The following is a 14467-nucleotide window of genomic DNA, read 5'->3' as shown; positions in this document are numbered from 1 at the left end:
GTCCTCTCTTAGGTTCTACAGAGCAGAAGTCGGCTCTCAAAGGCCATCTCCAAAATGTCTCTGTAAGCTGAAGCTCCTCTCTCAGTTCCAGTGCATTCTTCAAAGTGTCCCTCTTGGCTGTAGCTCCTCTTCAAACATCACTCACAGCTGCACTGAGTTCCTTCTGTTATGTCAGCTCATTTATATGGCTCCACTGATCAACTTAGACCCACCCCAAATGGGTGGAACAACACCTCCATGGAAATTATCCAATCAGAGTCATCACCCACAGCTGGTTGGGGTGCAGTCCATGCAAACACTCAAAGAATTACAGTCTAATCAACATTGATAGTGCTTGCCCACACAAGATTACAGCAAAGATAATGGCATTTAGGGGACACAAATATATTCAAACTGGCACAACGTCATTAGCCATTAGGGAAATGCAAATCAACACCACAATGAGATACCATTTCACACCCTCTAGAATGGCTACTATATCTAAAAATGGAAAATAACATGTATTGGAGAGGATGTGGAGAAATAGGAACACTCAGTCATTGTTGGTGAGAATATAAAATGTTGCAGTTACTTTGGAAGACAGTTTGGTGTTTCCTCAGAAAGTTAAGTATAGAATTACCATATTCCCACTTCTAGGCACATACACAAAAGAATTAAAGGCAGGGATTCAAACAGATATGTGACATTATTCACAATTTCCAAAAGATGGAAGAAACCCAGTTTCATCAACAGATGAATGGATGAACAAAATGTAGTATATACATACAATGGAATATTATTCAGCAGTAAAAAGGAATGAATTTCTGATAATGATATGCAACAACATGGATGAAACTTGAAGACATCATGTTGAATGAAATAAGGCAGACACAAAGAGACATTTTATGACCTCACTGGTATGAAATAATTAGAATAAGCAAATTCATAGATCCAGAGACTAGAATACAGATTACCCTGGACAGGGGTAAAAAAATGGGGAATTAATGCTTAGTTGGTACAAATTTTCTGTTTGAGGTGATGGAAAGGTTTTGGTAATGGATGGTGGTGATGGTAGCACAACATTGTGAATGCAATTAATGCCACTGAGTTATATATTTGAATGTGGTTAAAAAGGAAAATTTTTAGGTGGTGTATATGTTACTAGAAAAAAAAATTTAAGAAACCATGGGACTGTACAACACAACCAGTGAATCCTAACTTAACTATTGACTATATTTTACAGTATAATTATGATAATATTGTTTCATAAATTGTAACAAAGTTACCATGCTAATGCAAATGTCAATAACAGGGAAAACTGTGGAGGGGGTGGAATATGGGAGCCCTGTATTTTCTGCATGATTTTTCTATAAACCTACAACTTCTCTGATTAAAAAAACAAAGGTAGGTGTGGGGCAGAACATGATGTGATGATTCTTGGACCTGAACAGGAAGAGAATGTACCTGAGTACTATGAAGAATCCTCACCTGAAAAGATAATGGTAATAATAAATGGATGTTGTTTTAAACAACTAAGTTGGTAGTAATTTGTTATGTAGCAATAGAAAACTAATACAGTGGCTTTAATCATTTAATTCCTGAGTTTCCAATTCCTAATCTATAAAATGATCCCCATAATACCTATCTCATAGACTTGTTTGAAGATTAGAAAGAACTAAGCTCATAAAATGCCTATCACAGGGATGGTATATGGTTGGTGATCATCCATTCTGCAAATATTTGAGTGCCTCACATATGTCACCAAGTATTCCAGACATTCAATAGATATGGAATTTGTTTTTAATTAAATCTTAGTGAGGAAGGCACTTTAATAAGGCCAAGATGCTTTCAAATAATACTATAAAAATTTAAGTCTTACAGTCATATTTTTATGTTCATTGCCCAATACCTAAAAGGACCCAGTCATAATATCCATCATCCAACCCCAAAGGCTTTGTGGTCAACATCTTATTTCTTTAGTTACAGAAAATTTTCCATTATGGCTTGTTCTTACTCTGAAGACATTTTTTGCACATCTCCGAAATGATGTGTTATAAATTGATCTGTAGTGTTCATGTGCAATATTATCAGCACCAAAAAAGCACCAGCCATGTATACTTACATTTTGCTTGTGATTTAGCAGTAAATTGCTTCTAATCCTTCTGGGCAAAGGCAGAGTATAAATCAATCATCAATTAACTTTCCATTCTCCACTAAAAAAAAATTGTGCGAGTAGAAATAGGAATTTTAAATACCAATAGGTCTGTTAGAACAGGACATCTACCAAGCTAGAAAATAGCCTGTGCTTTAAGTAATGTGTTGTTGTCAGTGAACTTAATACTTTAGTATGCTTACTGTAAAACTTCATCAGTAGATCATCTACTGAAAAGTTGGCTGGCCATAAATTGAATTTTGAAATTGAATTTTATTGTTTAAGTAATTTTTATTTAAAGTAAAATGCATGTTTTAATTTTAATTGTATTGGAAGTTCAAAATACATGAATGGCTTTTTTTTTCTTATTCCGGTGCACATTGGCAAGGCAACTTCAGGAGGAAAATTCAAACTGCTTTATGGTTTCTTCCATCTTTCCATCTTTTCTGTCCATCCATCCATCCATCATATATACATGGATATTAGATAGATATTGTATAGGTCACCTCCAAAGGTTGAGTGATGGATCACCGCATCCTCAAGTAAGGTCTGAAAGAAAACTCTAGATGCAACAGTGCAAGTGGAAAGAGGACCAGAATGGGAGGCCTCATCATTCATCCCTTCAGTGACTGCAGGCAAGTGACTCTCCCTCTCTGGGCTCTGGTTCTTCAGAAAACAAGGAGAGCTCTCTAGGTAAAACAGGAGAGGTCATATCTTGCTCCAAGACCCTCACAGTGTGCCCACATGGTCCTCACCCAACTGAAGGGTCAAAAGCAAGAAAGGAGAACTGAAAAACTCAGGGGAAGCCTGGCTTCAGACCTTGTCTCCAACTGAGGTGCAGGAAATTGAGAGGTTTGCAAATGAGAAAATACAATGTGGAGACTTCAGGCTCCTCAGTAACAATGCAAAAATGAAAATCCAGACTTTCTTGATTTCCAGGTCTATGGGCACATGAATTCAGGGCAAAAGTAACCTGAATCTTATCTTGACTTCCAAACAAATCACCCAACATCTGGCATAGCTAGTAACTGTGCTTACCAGAATGTATCAGGCTGTATGCTTCTGATGCGTTACTCTACCTCTTACTCCGTGTTACTGTGTCTCACCTTTAATAAGGAGAAACTATGTCTACATAGAACTAGAATTCAAGGTCAGTGACTTTCTTACCCCTTTCCTAAAGCTATGAGTTGCCTCCTACACCTATAGTGTGTGATTCAAGCTTCTAAAACATAAAAACATTAGGTGGCTTTTTATGTTTAAATAAAATAACTGTTAAGGAGCCTTTAACATTTTTTGTTAATTACTCATCTTAATCCCTCTGAAACAATCCATCAATCCTAAAATTGGGAGCAACTGAAAAGCAAGGACTAAGGGCTTCCAATAAACTGGCAGTACCCAGATATCAATAGCATTGCTGCCATGTACAAAGGGGATAGGAATGTGAGCTCTAAAGTAAGACTGCGTGGGGCTTATTTCTGGCTCCACAAATTCCTTATTACATGAGCTGAGACAAATTACTTTTCCTTCCTCTGCTTTAATTTACTCATCTGTAAAATGGGGATAATAACACCTGCCTGAATTAGCTATCTGTTGCCATATAACAAATAACCCAAAACTTAGCAGCTTAAAATAACAAATATGTATTATTTCGGATGCTTTCTAAGGATCGGGATTCCAGGAGTGGCTTAGCTGGGTGGCTTTGGCTTAGGGTCTCATAATTTTGCTGTCAAGCTGCCCACAGGGCTGCTGTCATCTTGAGGCTCGACTGATTCTGGGGAATCTCCTTCCAAGGCCATTCATGTTGTTATTGGCAGGTTCATGGCTGTAGGCTGGAGATTTCCCTCACCATGTGGCCTCTCCACGGGGCTGTCTGCATTTACTCCAGATATGGCACCTGGTTTCTCCTAGAGTGAGTGGGGGGAGGAAGGGAGAGAGAGAGAGAGAGAGAGAGAGAGAGAGAAAGAGAGAAACCAAGATGGAAGTCACAGTGAATTTTTATGACCTGGTCTCTAAAGTTGCAGCTGTCATTTTTGTTTTATTCTCTTCATTAGAAACAAGTCATGGGGTCCAAGCCACATAAAGAGAGGGGTATTAGACTCAGACTCCACCTCTTGAAGGGAGGAGTCTCAAAGAATTTGTGATCGTATTTTTAAAAGCACCACACTGCCTAACAGACTTATGGTCAAAGGTAAATGTATCAATAAATATAGAACACTTAGAACAAAGCTGTACATGCAATGAGAGCTTGATGAAAGCTAGTACCTATATCTGTTTCTATTATTCGTTGTATGTTTACTATATGCCAGGCACTGGGATCTGTTAGGAAGAGGCAGAGCCAGAACAGAACTTAGGACAGTCTGAGTCTGGAGCCAGCATCCTGAACCTCTCTACTCCTCCACCTCTACCTACAAAGGAACATCTGGCCAAGGAGCTTCAAACATTCTAATTAGTAAGAAAGGGTCCCTAATTATATCAAGCTGTCATATATAACAAGAACATGACAATATATACTCTTTAGGGTATCACTGGGATTGTCTCCTCGTCAAAATTTTTACCTCTTCCCCTGTAGCAGCCACATTATCGGGGTGGGTCCCCAGCTCAAGGGCTGGTCGCTGATTGGTTGAGGACTGGGCATGTCGCCCAAACTGGGCCACTCAATCAGGAGGGAACATTTGCTGAAAGTGCCTAATAAAGCTTCCCCTGTTCTTAAGAGAGAACCATGAAAAGGACATTGTTTATTCCTCCGGGCTTTGTCAGGCACATATGGGGGACCTAGGGCTGCTGCCACCTTGTGTCACCAGACTGAAGAGTGAGTGACACACAGATGAGAAGAAAGAATAGCAGCAAAGACAGAGAAGGTCTGGGTTTAGTCAACACTGCATCCCACCCTCCAGCCTTGCCTCATTGCCTGAGTCAATTCAAGTTGGTGGCTGCCATTGTTTGCATCCAAAAGTATCCTCACTGATAAAACCTTAAACATTCATTGTCATATTTTACATGTTTGTTTAATTGGTGATGTAAACAACTATGACTAGATGGTCCTTTTGAGTTAACTGAAGGCTTCCGGTGAAATTTATTCAGTTTGTCCACACTTCAAGATACCTGCATTTAAGGCATCCATTCCAAGCATCTGATGGTTCCTTTTTTTCTTGGAGATTCAATTTAAGTGCAAATCAAGTATCGTCATGTGGAAGTATGCTATTATCACTGTATAATATTAGTTTCATCATTGAAGAGTTAGAAAATATCAGTCAAAAAATGGAATATAGTAGCTCCTAGCTAACTATGCTCCTTAAACATATTTTCATTTCTTTGAGGATATTTAGTTTGGAAAAGAGAAGGAACCACAGAATTTTTTAATAAATTAAGACAGATTCCTACATGGAGTTTTAGTTAATTATGGGAACTCACACACTGCTAATTCCTAGCCATTTGTCTTTAGCCAGACTTTAAATTTCTTACTGGAGTCAAGATATTTTCTTTGGTTTGACATTAGTGATAGCCAAAAATTAATTTTTCCCCACAGGAAATATTAGTCTCTCATCTGAGAGTCGATAATATTATTTTTCTCAGATAAATCATCAGCAAGTCAGCCAGCTCTAAAACTCAAGATTCATATATCATAGAATCATTAAGTTGAAGGGATTTGAGGATCTTTAAGCCCTGTCCTTACACGGGTAAGGAAACCAAATCCTGGAAAGGGGAAAAGCATTATCTTCAGTCACAGAAATTGGAAGCAGGCAGGTCCAAACCCCAGGACCCTTATTTTTCAACTGCATTATTGCTGGAATTAAAGATTGCTTCCAATTCTTATTATAAAGAAATGTAATTATGAATTAAATTGCAATTATTAATCACCAATCAGAATATAAGAAGCTATGTTCCTTCCCTGTGTTTCTAACATTTGACCTCTCCATTTGACCTGTGACCACCTTGAGTTTTTCTTGAAGCCCTGGGTTTTTCTTTCTTGGGAAGGATTCTTCTCTTTTTACCTTCCTGGGGGTTGCAAGTTGTAAGTTAGAAAAGGTCTTTAGTTTGCAAATCAAGCGTTTAATTAACCATCAGGTTTGCCCAAAGTGAGCTGTGTTTTATTACTTGGCCCTCCTCAATTTGTTTCCTCCCCACCAAAAGACAGTCAGTTTCTCCTTTGGTTGACTGCAACTCAAACACATTTGAAGACAACAGAGGATTTTGTGGCCTCATTCCATGTTCTTCACACTGTGGATCTGCCCAGGAAACCCCATGAACAGCACTTATTAATCTTGCTGAAAGAATTTTGGCTTTGAGTTTGTAATGTATGCTTCAGGGAAAATCAGCTTTCACGTCTGTGCATCCTTCTCAGTATTTCACACACCATCATAAAAAAGGGAGGGTTTCTCTTACAAAGAAAGGTGATTTTCTTGTTTCATCAGCTTATTAAGTTTCTCTCTGGAAATTGTTGCCCAAATATTTCACATTAGTTGATTCCCATTTCTCTGTTAATCATAAAGTCAACAGAGCCTCAAGTGTAATTTTTCATACGTTGATGTGTCTTAAACTTTCTAGAGCAGAGACTCATTTGTATACCTTGGAGATAATTCTTGTAATTAAAGAATATTGCATTTCCACAAAGACATCACCAAATGGTAGTCATGCTGATACTGGGCTGTCTATGCCCTGTGGCTATTTAAATGTGAAATTGATCTGACCCTATTTCAGAATGTCACTTGAAGTTAAATAGGAAGTATGCACTAGGTAGGTTCTTCAAGGAGGGGAGGAAAGGATGTTCACAGAAAGCAAACATTGTCTTGGAGAATGTAATGACTAAGGTTCTGGGCAAAACAAAAGAAATGTCATCTACTTGCCAAATCTCCATGTATGGAAGCATCATTCAGAAGTGAAGATGTTAGAGTTGTTCTTTTTCACAGGTACTGTCTACCCCATCATACTCAAAACATGAGACGGTGAATGGGGGGGTGGGAGGTGGGATTGGATATGCACTTCCTAAACAAGGGAAGCAGGAATGCATTTTACTTTGTCTCATTCAAGTGCAAGACATATCACATCACTTTCCTAAGACAAATTAAACCTCACTCCAAACCCCAATTTACTAGAGTGACTAGAAATTCAATTCAATCTCATTCATATTTTGCAGTTGTATGGGAATCTAAGGGTGCCAGGAAACGTAGGAAAGAAACTCTAGTCTTCATATCTATGGTCCAGTCAAATAATGGTGGTGCAAAAGGTGGAGGCAACCCAAGTGTGTATCAACAGATGAATGGACAAATAAAATGTGGTATATACAGGCAATGAAATATTATTCAACCCTAAGAAGGAACAGAGTTCTGATATATGCAACAACATGGATGGACCTTGAAAACATCATGTTGAGTGAAATAAGCCAGGAACAAAAGGACAGATATTGCATGATCTCACTTATGAGAAATAGTTAGAATAAGCAAATTCATAGAATCATAAATTAGAATACAAGTGACCAGGGGCAGGTCTGTGGGTAGGGAATGGGGGTCGGTATTTAATTGGTATAGAGTTTTCTGTTTAGCATGATGGAAAAATTTTGGCAGTGGATGATAGTGATGGTACCACAACACTGTGATTGTAATTAACACCACTAAATTGTATGCTTTCATTGTAATTTTCTTGGCTATTCAAGAAAATACCATGCAATGGTTGGCTTAAAGCATTGGAAATTTATTAGCTCACTGTTTTGATTCTAGGAGAAGACCAAATCAAGTCATCATCTAGGTGACACTTTCTTCCTGAAGACTGGCATTCTGGGGCTGGCTGCCAGTGATCCTTGGCTCTTGGCTCCTCTGTCACATGGCAATGCATATGTCAGCCCCTTCTGGCCTCTCCCTGCTCTTCCAGACTCCACTGAGCTTCAACTTCTTGCTTTCTTCTGCTTATAAAGACCTCCAGTAATAGGATTAGACCCGTCCTGATTGAGTTGCACTGCACCTTAACTGAAGTCCCACTAACAATGGGTTCATACCCACTGGAATGGATTAAGTGTAAGAACACATTTTTCTGGGATACATAACTCCAAACTACCAAAACTTTAAAGTAGCTAAAATGGGAAATTTTATATTGCATATATGCTACCAAAATGAAAATTTAGAAAAAAAAAATAGAACTGTACAATACAGAGTGAACCTTAATGTAAACTGTGGACTATGGTTAATAATATAATAATATTATTTCATCAATTGTAACAAAGTTACCAAACTAAATTGAAAAATGTTTATAAAAGGGAATACTGTAAAGGGGGTATAGTAAAAAGGGAACTTTGTACTTTTTGCATGATTTTTCTGTAAACCCACAACAGCTCTAAAATATTTGTATTTATATAAATGTAATATATGATGAGAGACCACACAAATACAGTGATTTTTAAAACTGGGATATTGACACAAAAACAGACAAATGTACAATAGAATAGAATAGAACACTCAGAGATAGAATTAAGATGAAGATAATGCCACAAATCAATGGAGGAAAAATTTATTGATTAGTCAATATTGTTGGAGAAATTGGTTCACCATTTGGAAAAGTGCAAACCTTGAATGCCTACCTAAAACACACAAATACGGACCCCATATCAATTAAAGACCTAAAAGGAAAAGAAAAAATTATATTTTGTGACCTGTGGGGCAAAGTTATAACTCATTGGCCAAAAATTCCATTCATTTATTACACCAATATTAAGAAATGTTGTTCAATGAAGATTACTCTGGATAAAGAGAACAAAGAAAAAACAGCTCGAAAGATTTTTACAATATCTGCAACCAACAAAGGATGAACACAAATAGGAGCTTTTGCAAATCAACCTCAAAATGACAGGAGACCCAATGGGAAAACAAATGGGCAAAAGTTTCACAGATCCACAGCCAGAGGGGAATTTTGCCCCAGGACAGACCACACCTGTAACTGATTTTGATGAGACTTTATACTTAATGTTGTTACTGAAATGATTTAAGGCTTTTGTAATATCATGATGGAATGAATGTATTTTGCATATGGAAAGAACATGTCTTTTTGGAGTCCAGAGGGTGGGGAGTGGTGGTTTAGAGCTGTTCTGTACCCCAGAAAAGGCTGTATTCTTTTTTTTTTTCTTTATCATTTTTTTTAATAAATTTTATTTTGAAATAAGTTCAATCTTACAGAAACAGTTGTAAAAACAGTACAAACCCCCTACATAGAATTCCATCATACCCTGACCCCCCGATCCATCACCTTTAAAATCCTGTCACACCACTCTTTCTTTCCCTCCCTTTCTCCGTTCCTCCCTCCCTCCCTAACACCCATCATCTATTGCTCTATCTTCTGAACATATGGGAGCAAGCTGCACATATCTTTGAACAAACAATATAATTCACATATACCTTTCCCATGGACAAGAACATTATTTTATGCAATCTCATTAAACGCAGCTGAGAAGTTCAAGAAATTCAACATTGATATAAAGCTTACATTCTATATTTCCTTTTTTTTTTTTTTTTTTTTCTCTTGTGTCCCAGCTGTGTTCCTTTGAGCCTCCTCTTCTCCGGCCTCAGATCCCATCCAGGATCATCCTTGGCATTTAATTGTTGTCTATTTAGACTGTCATTTTTTTTTTTCAATTTTGGAAAGATATATATAGCCTAAATCTTCCTATTCCACCCCTCTCTAGCATTCCCTTAGTGGGATTAATCACATTTAGAATGTTGCAATGCTATCACCTTCCGACCATCCGTTTCTAGAAGTTTCCCTTCACCTCAAACAAAAACCCCTACTCTCATTTCTTAACTCCCCATTGCCCCTTCCCCCACTTCTTGGAACCCCTACTCTACTTTTCATCTCTCTGGTCATATTCTTTGATACTTTCTTTGTGTTTACCATGGGGCTTAAATTTAACCTCTTAAATCTGTAACAATCTTGTTTTTCTTTGAAACCAACTTAACTTCAATAGGACATGTAAACTGTGTTCCTATACTCCTCCATTCCCCCACCTTTATGTAGTTCTTGTCAAGAATTGCATATCTTACATTGAGTCCAAAACCACCGATTTATCATAACAGTTTATGTATTTTAGATCCTGTAGGAAGTAAATAGTGGAGTTATAAATCAACCATACAGTAGTATTGGTCTTTATATCTACCATGTGATCTTTACTGGAAATCTTTATTTCTTCATGTGGTTTCAGTCAATTGTTTAGTGTCCCTTCCTTTCAGCCTGCTTAGGACTGATCTACTGGTGATGAAGTTCCTCAGCTTTTGATTGTCCAGCAATGTTTTCATCTCCCCCTCATTTTTATCCTTCGGGTGTTTGTGAATTCTCCAAGTCTCTGATGGTTATTGACTTCTATTTGTATTCCGTTGTGGGCAGAGAATGTTCTTTGAACAAATTCATTTTTATATTTTTTATTTTATTGAGGCTTGTTTTTATGTCCCCACATACAGTCCATTCTGGAGAAAGATCCGTGATCACTAGTGAAGAACGTGTGTCCCAGTGACTGGGATGTAATATTCTATATATGTCTGTTAAAAGTCTCTATATCTCTCTTTCATTTCTTTGTTTCTCTGTTGGTAGGGCTCGCTTTAGTATCTGAAATAGGGCAGGTCTTTTATTAGCAAACTCTCTCAGCATTTGTTTGTCTGTGAAAAATTTAAGCTCTCCCTCAAATATGAAGGAGAGTTTTGCTGGATAAAGTATTCTTGGTTGGAAATTTTCCTCTCTCAGAATTTTAAATATGTCATACCACTGCCTTCTCACTTCCCCAGGTGGCTGCTGAGTAGTCATTATTTAGTCTTATGTTGTTTCCTTTGTATGTGGTGAATTGCTTTTCTCTTGCTGCTTTCAGAACTTGCTCCTTCTCTTCAGTATTTGACAGTCTGATCAGAATATGCCTTGGAGTGGGTTTGTTTGAATTTATTCTATTTGGAGTTCGCTGGGCATTTATGCTTTGTGTATTTATATTGTGTAGAAGGTTTGGGAAGTTTTCCCCAACAATTTCTTTGAATACTCTTTCTAGACCTTTACCCTTCTCTTCCCCTTCTGGGACACCAATGAGTCTTAAATTTGGATGTTTTATTTTATCTATCATATCCCTGAGATCCATTTTGATTTTTTCAATTTTTTTCCCCATTCTTTCTTTTGTTCTTTCATTTTCTGTTCTGTGCTCCTCAAGGAGGCTGAGTTGTTGTTCAGCTTCCTCTAATCTTGTATTATGAGTATCCAGAGTCTTTTTAATTTGGCCTACAGTTTCTTTAATTTCCATAAGATCTTCTATTTTTTTATTTACTCTTGCAATATCTTCTTTATGCTCTTCTAGGGTCTTTTTTATGTCTTTTATATTCTGTGCCATGCTCTTCTTCAAGTCTTTTATATCCCGTGCCATGCTCTCTTTGCCTGTCTGTAGTTCTTTGATTAATTCTGCCAGGAACTGTGTGTCTTGAGATCTTTTGATTTGAGTGTTTAGGTTCGGGTTCTCCATGTCATCTGGTTTTATCATATGCTTTAAGATTTTCTGTTGTTTTTGGCCTCTTGGCATTTGCTTTACTTGATCTTCAATTTGTTAGAATTGCAGTTTGGTGACATACACTTTCTCTAACTAACCAGCAGATGGAGTCCATAAGTCACTTATTCCCCTTAAGTCAGTTCTCCCCAACTTTGTGTTATGTGGGGATCTGATTCTTTTGGGGTCCAATTGGTGCACTTAATTTGGGTGTGTTGTCAGTGCTGTCTGCCCTCAGTGAGGGGCGTGTTCCTGAGTGGTTAGGGAGGAAGGGCATAGGGAGGAAGGGCAGGTTTAACAATCAAACCTCCCAGGTGTTCCTGGAGATTTAAGGCTGTTCTCTGCCACTGACACAAAAGTCCTTGGTATTGGCGTAGGTTCCCTGGGATTTCCGAGTGGTTCCCCCCTCCCTGCTGTGCTCTTCCAGGACCTCTGCTGAGGAGGGGAGGGCCGTGCCATGTCACAAGTGAGCACCAGCCTCCAGGGAAGCCCTGGGCCGCTGGGCTGTGTAGGGGCGTTCCCAGCCCGCTTCAAAGATGGTTGAATGGGACGCGTTAACTTCCCCCTTTCTGCACAGCTCCGCTCTCCCAGCTCCAGGACAATCAGCTGTGGGTGTACTCAAGGCCTCTGTCCACGGCCGATATTGTGTCGTGTGAGCGGTGCTGCAGGAAAGACTCCCTGTCAGGCTGGGTTTCTTGTCTCGGTTCTGTGCTGTGTGTTTGGCCCTGGGCAGGAGCAGCCCCGCCCGCTTGGGTGAAGGCTGTGAGGCTAGGCCTCTCTGCTTGGCTCTGTGCTGTGTGCTCAGCCCCAGGCAGGAACAGCCCCGCCCGCTGCGGTGACGGCCGCAAGGCTGGGCCTCTCGGCTCGGCTCAGCTCTGCGCTGCGTGCTCAGCCCCAGGCAGGAGCAGCCCCACCCGCTGGGGCGATGGCTGTGAGGCTGGGCCTGTCTGCTTGGCTCTGTGCTGTGTGCTCGGCCCGGGGTAGGAACAGCCCCGCCCGCTGAGGAGACAGCTGCAAGTCATGTGTCTCCCCTTTGTTTCCCTGGACCCAAGACAATCTGCAGTGGGTGTGGGAAGGGGTATCCTGGACTAACCCGAGGCGTTAGTCCAGACCGCTCCCGTCTTATCTGCAACTGTTCCCGGCTTCTCTCTTTTTTAATAAAAAAAAAACGCCAGCCCAGCATCTCCCCCCACTGCAGCATGGCCGACGGATCAGCCCACTCACTCACTTGTTTCAGAATGCAGACTCCTGGTTTCACCAAACACACGTTCCCTGTGGCTTTAGCAGAACTTGTCTGGCTGGTGCTACTTTGGAAGTGGTGTTCTGGGTCCTTTCTGGTCTTTTATCTAGTGTTTTCCACGGAGGTGTTTTTTTCTCTGTCTCACCTAGTCGCCATCTTAGGTTCCTCCTCCTGTATTCTTTTAATCTATTCCTGTGGGTGTAGACCTATTGTGGGTGAGACCTTTTGATTAGGTTATTTCAACTGAGATGTGACCCAGCCATTTACGGTGGCTCTTAATCCTTTTACTGGAGTCCTTTATGAGAGGATAAAAGTGAAATGAAACCAAGAGAGCTTAGAAAAACAGCTCCCAGAAGATCTGAGAGAAGAAATCACTGAAGTCAGAAGCTGGAAGCAATGAAACTCGGGAGAGAAGGACCGGTGGATGCCATCATGTGCCTTCCCAGGTGACAGAGGTGTCCCAGATGTTGGTAGCCTGTCTTCAGAGAAGGTGTTACCCTGTTGATGCCTTAATTTGGACATTTTCATGGCCTTAGAACTGCACATTTTTAGGCCAATAAAATCCCTATTGTAAAAGCCAACCCATTTCTGGCATATTGCATTCCAGGAGCTTTAGCAAACCAAAACACCCCTCAACCTAATTTCCTACAACTGCCCCCTTCATTCTTCCGATTTTAGCCATGCTGACTTTCTTGTTGCTCCTTTGACATGACAAGAACATCCCTGCCTTAAGTTCTCTGCTTGTTGGTGCCCTGCCTGCACTTTCCCCTGAGAGTGCTGCAGGTCTGCCTGTTTTTCATCATTCAAGTCTCGGTTCAAACGTCACCTCCTCAAAGAATTCTCCCATGAACACTTTATCTGAAGAAGCACCTTCTTGCCCAGCATTATCCAATTAAATGATTATATTTTCATCAAAGTAGTTATCATTATCTGAAATTACCAAAAAAGTAAATTAAAAAAATTTAGTTTTTGGCTTATGGAATGTCAACATCACTAGAACATAAGGTCACTGGGAGCAGAGAGCTTCTCTGTCTCATTCTCCACCCTTGTCCAAGACCTAGAATAGTGCCTGATATTTGATAGATGCTTACTAAGTTATTTATTGACAGAGTATAATCGGCTCAGACATCTTTTCCACGTGATTCTCAAGTGAAATTTACATAGATTTGGGGGAGTAAATAGTATATCTTCCCAACATGGTTGTGAAACTTCCCTAGACTACAGAAAATAGCACCCTTTCTCCCTTTGTGTTTTAAAACAAATCAATTGTTACATTGTATTTATGCTTTCTGTACAGGCAAGCAAGTTCTTTTTAGTGCATGTCCACCTTAAAAAATAGTAACTACAAAAGATGAATGATCTTTTGGTTATTACCGTAATTTTTTCTAGAATGATGAACTTTCTCCAGGCATTCCATAGAAAATGTTTATTAACTCAGTGGTGGTTAGTTTTTTCTTTTAGTAAATCTCCCATCAAATAAATGTCAGCAGTTGTAGCTTTGACAAATAGAGATGACTATGAACTGTCACAGAAAGCCAAAGAGCACTCATTTATAGCAGGGATCTTTCTTAAAGGACTTTTCCTATTAGTTCAATGCCAAGCCCAA

This window comes from Choloepus didactylus, chromosome 11 (assembly GCF_015220235.1).
Source record: "Choloepus didactylus isolate mChoDid1 chromosome 11, mChoDid1.pri, whole genome shotgun sequence".
In the NCBI taxonomy this organism is placed as follows: Eukaryota; Metazoa; Chordata; class Mammalia; order Pilosa; family Megalonychidae; genus Choloepus; species Choloepus didactylus.
The sequence above is the reverse complement of the archived record's forward strand: the minus strand, read 5'-3'. Positions refer to the sequence as shown.